Raw genomic sequence first — 4,715 nt, forward strand, 5'->3', positions numbered from 1 at the left:
ACTGAGATGTCTTAATGAGAGGCCTCTGAGCCACAAGTCTTATCTATTGTGATTATATACTGAAGCAGTTGGCTTTTCCAAACCTATAAGGCCCCAACCTTAAGGACTCTTTATTCCCTTCTTTTGCTTGCAAACCACGTGATTCTGATCTGAGCTCACATCTTTTTTTTTTAATACCTACCTAAAAACAGCAAGCGGCAACCAACTCACACTTACATTCTGATTCATTCCAACTACCTTCCTTAAACGTACCAACATAATAAAAATTGTGTCTCTGCCTTTCAAGTTACCACAGCAACAGTCTTACCAAATATTTTGCCATAGCATAAGAAGAGGCGCCATCTTTTCAGCCAATGATATCAGTTCCTCACCTTCTGCTGTGCACGTGCTAAGCCAATGTCTATATTTGATTTTATGTTTTTCCTTTAAGCAATGTCAGATGCAAAAGTGCCTATATTGACAAACAAAATAATATACAGTTAAGGTGTATAATGTGATGTTTAGATATAAATATATATTATAAAATGATTACCATGATCAAGTTAATTAACATATCCATCACCTCACATGGTTACCATTTTTTTTTGTGTGTATGTGGTAAAAACATTTAAGATCTAGTCTCCTAGCAAATTTCAAGCATACAATACAGCATCATTAACTATGGTCCCCATACTATACATTAGATATCCAGGATGTATTCATGCTGTATAACTGAAACTTGGTGGCCTGTGACCAACATCTCCTCATTTCCCCCACTCCTAGCTTCTAGAAAAAAATATTTTAAGTGTTTGATTTCTATATTAGTCAGGATATGTTAAGCTATTTTATTAAGCAGATTCAAAACATAATAATTTTAACACAGTAGAAATGTCTTTACAATTTACCTAACAGTCCTGGAGCATCTAGGTAAAATGTTTAAGAGCTTTGGGGCAGGGGCAGGGAAGAGGGGACTCTCCTCCACATAGTCACTGAAGGACCAGGATGTGTCTTCAACACATGGCTCCTCAGGATGCTCTGAGCATCACCCTGCCAGTCATCCAGAGACAAAAAACAAGAAGTCTTAATGCGTTAGGCATGAGGTGGTTCACATCACTGCTCTTCCCACACCAGTGGAGAGAACTGAGTCGAATGGCCACGCTGAACTGCAAAGGAAACGAACTATGAGAGTGAAGAATGGGTTTTGAGAGATGGCAGTTCATCTCCTTCACAGGTAATATATTAGAGTTCTCCAGAGAAAAAGAATCACTGGGATATAGACACAGAGGACAACAGAGAGATTTGAAGGAATTGGCTCCTATGATTGTGGGGGCTGGCAAGTCTGAAACTTGTAGGGCAGGCTGGTAGGCTGGAAATTCAGGGAAATTGAGGTTGCAGTCTTGAGTCTGAATTCTATAGGGCAGCAAGTTGGAACCTAAGGTAAGCTTTCTATGTCACAATCTTGAGAAATTCTTCTTCTTTGGGAAACCTCAGTCTTTGCTCTTGAGGCCATCAGTTGATTGGATGAGGCCCACACACATTATGGAAGGTAATATATTTTACTCAAAATCTACTAACTGTAAATGTAGACTATCAGTCTACATTTTAAAAAATAACTGTGCAGATCATCTAGACTGGTGTTAGACCAAACAACTGGGTCCCATATCCTAGCCATGTTGACACATAAAATTAACCATCACAGATACCCAATTATTAACATCAGTTACCTTCCTTTGCATTGACAACTTAGAAAAAAGAAAAGAAAAGAAAAAGAATAGCAGTTACCTTTTGGAGTAGGAAATAAGTAAGGGAAGGGGCAGGACGACAGTGTGGGAGAAAGAGGCATACATTTTTGCTTTTTATTTTATAGCTTTCTAAATATTTGTATTTGTACCATGTGTGTGTACGTTTCTTTTTAAAAACTGTTATTTATTTATTTATTGAGACAGAGTCTCACTCTGTTGCCCAGGCTAGAGTGCTGTGGTGTCAGCCTAGCTCACAGCAACCTCAAACTCCTGGGCTCAAGCGATCCTCCTGCCTCAGCCTCCCAAGTAGCTGGGACTACAGGCATGTGCCACCATGCTCGGCTAATTTTTTCTATATATTTTTAGTTGGCCAATTAATTTCTTTCTATTTTTAGCAGGGACAGGGGTCTCGCTCTTGCTCAGGCTGGTTTCGAACTCCTGAGTTTGAGCCATCCTCCTGCCTCGGCCTCCCAGAGTACTAGGATTACAAGCGTGAGCCACTGCGCCCAGTCAAACCTGTTATTTTTAAGACGGGAAATAAGATGTTATGGAATGACAATATGAACCTGAAAAAAAGAAAGTTTTTTTTTTTGACAGAGTCTCGCTTTGTTGTCCAGGCTAGAGTGAGTGCCGTGGCATCAGCCTAGCTCACAGCAACCTCAAACTCCTGGGCTCGAGCGATCCTCCTGCCTCAGCCTCCCGAGTAGCTGGGACTACAGGCATGAGCCACCATGCCCGGCTAATTATTTATATATATATCAGTTGGCCAATTAATTTATTTCTATTTATAGTAGAGACGGGTCTCGCTCTTGCTCAGGCTGGTTTTGAACTCCTGACCTTGAGCAATCCGCCCGCCTCGGCCTCCCAAGAGCTAGGATTACAGGCGTGAGCCACCGCGCCCGGCCTAAGAAAGTTTTTTTGAAAAAGATGACGAGACAATGGGTAGCTGAGAGCACAACTCCACCTCTTAGTCCATAGATAGGAGGGACAGGGAAACAGCAGCCTTTGCTCCAGAGGGCTGTGGACTATCATGTATTGTTGTATATATTCAGATAATTACATCATATGTTTCCCTCATAAGAAAATTAGGATATTAGTTAAAGTGGAAAGAGTAGTTTATGATAAAATGGAGGATGTGATAAAGTCTCAGAAAAAATAGGGCTGCAGCTGACACTGGAAATAATTAAACACAGAGCAAAGGAGGTGATCCAGGGAGGAGGAAGGACTATGTCAATTGGGGACAGGCAGTAACAGGGAAGAGTGGTGAGGGGACCAGCAGAAGGGGCCAAGGAGGCCAAAAGATATGCCAGAGAGGCCGGGCTTGGTGGCTCACGCCAGTAATCCTAGCACTCTGGAAGGCCGAGGTGGGTGGATCACTCAAGGTCAGGAGTTCAAGACCAGTCTGAGCAAGAGCGAGACCCCGTCTCTACTATAAATAGAAAGAAATTAATTGGCCAACTAATATATATAGAAAAAATTAGCCGGGCATGGTGGTGCATGCCTGTAGTCCCAGGTACTCAGGAGGCTGAGGCAGGAGGATCCCTTGGGCCCAGGAATCTGAGGTTGCTGTGAGCTAGGCTGAGGCCACGGCACACTAGCCAGGGCAACAGAGTGAGATTTTGTCTCAAAAAAACACAAAAGATATGCCAGAGAGGCCCTCCCGGCTCTACGTGCTCTCTCTCCTCTATTTTTTTTGAGACAGAGTCTCACTCTGTTGCCCAGGCTAGAGTGAGTCCCATGGCGTCAGCCTGGCTCACAGCAACCTCAAACTCCTGTGCTCAAGCGATCCTGCTGCCTCAGCCTCCCAAGTAGCTGGGACTACAGGCATGCGCCACCATGCCCGGTTAATTTTTTCTATATATATTAGTTGGCCAATTAATTTCTTTCTATTTATAGTAGAGACGGGGTCTCGCTCTTGCTCAGGCTGGTCTCGAACTCCCAACCTTGAGCAATCCGCCCGCCTCGGCTTCCCAGAGTGCTAGGATTACAGGCGTGAGCCACCGTGCCAGGCCTCTCTCCCCTATTTTTAAGGTTGGTCATCCTGTCAAGGGGAAAACAAACCTCTTTTAAAGTTGTTTTGTTGTTTGTCTTCATGGAAGAATGTTGAAAGGCTTGAGGAGCAGCAGGTGAGTATAGGAATGGAGAAATGTCACATTAACTGCCATGCATTTATGAGGCCTGTGACTTTATATTCAACCACGTAATGGCTGCAGCTGGCCCCTCTGCAGTACCTGTTAAAACCTTCTCCGTGCGTGGTCCACTCGCCCTGCCGCCCTTCCCTGCACAGCGGATACAAAGCGCGTCACTTCCCTAAGCAGTAGGCAGGGCCAATTACCATCACTAGGTGGCACACGCACATAAACAGTAAGTTGAGTTGTAGAAAAAAATAAAAGTTAGAAAATTAGAAAAAACAAACCCATACAACAAAGAAGGACTTTCAAGAATGAGGTAAACAAATTAAAATTGCACTTTTGAATCTTTACCACCAAATTACTTTTTTGGTGTCCTGTCAGGACTTGAGGCTGAGTACTTGGTCATGGTAGAAAGAAATATCCCTGCACCAGGGGGCAGCAAATTGCAAGGTACAGATAAAAAAAGTTAAAAAAAAAAAAAAAAAGCACAGGAACCAAGAGCCTAATTACTCCTTGAAGCAGTCCAATTCTATTTGAGTGGCCTCCCCGAATCACTGTCCATAACTCTTAATCTGTATCCTATGGAAAGACATTTTTCCCATTTCCCAGACGCGCAGAGCCCTAATTTTGCTCAGGTGTCTATTCCACAATTGCACAAGTCTAGGGTAGGTCGGGTACACGCGTGGCCTGTTCCTGGGGAAGTGTAGGACAGGGTGGGCCTGGCAGGAGCCATTGCCTGCAACTGTTTGCACTGGGGGGGGGGGAGGAGCAGGAAGGACTGGGGTTTTTGGGGTGCAGTTGGGGTGGTAGCAGTGTTCCACTTCAGTGAGTTTGTTGGGGGTGTCAGTGCACTTGCTGGGGT

Source organism: Microcebus murinus, chromosome 2 (assembly GCF_040939455.1).
Source record: "Microcebus murinus isolate Inina chromosome 2, M.murinus_Inina_mat1.0, whole genome shotgun sequence".
Taxonomy (NCBI): Eukaryota; Metazoa; Chordata; class Mammalia; order Primates; family Cheirogaleidae; genus Microcebus; species Microcebus murinus.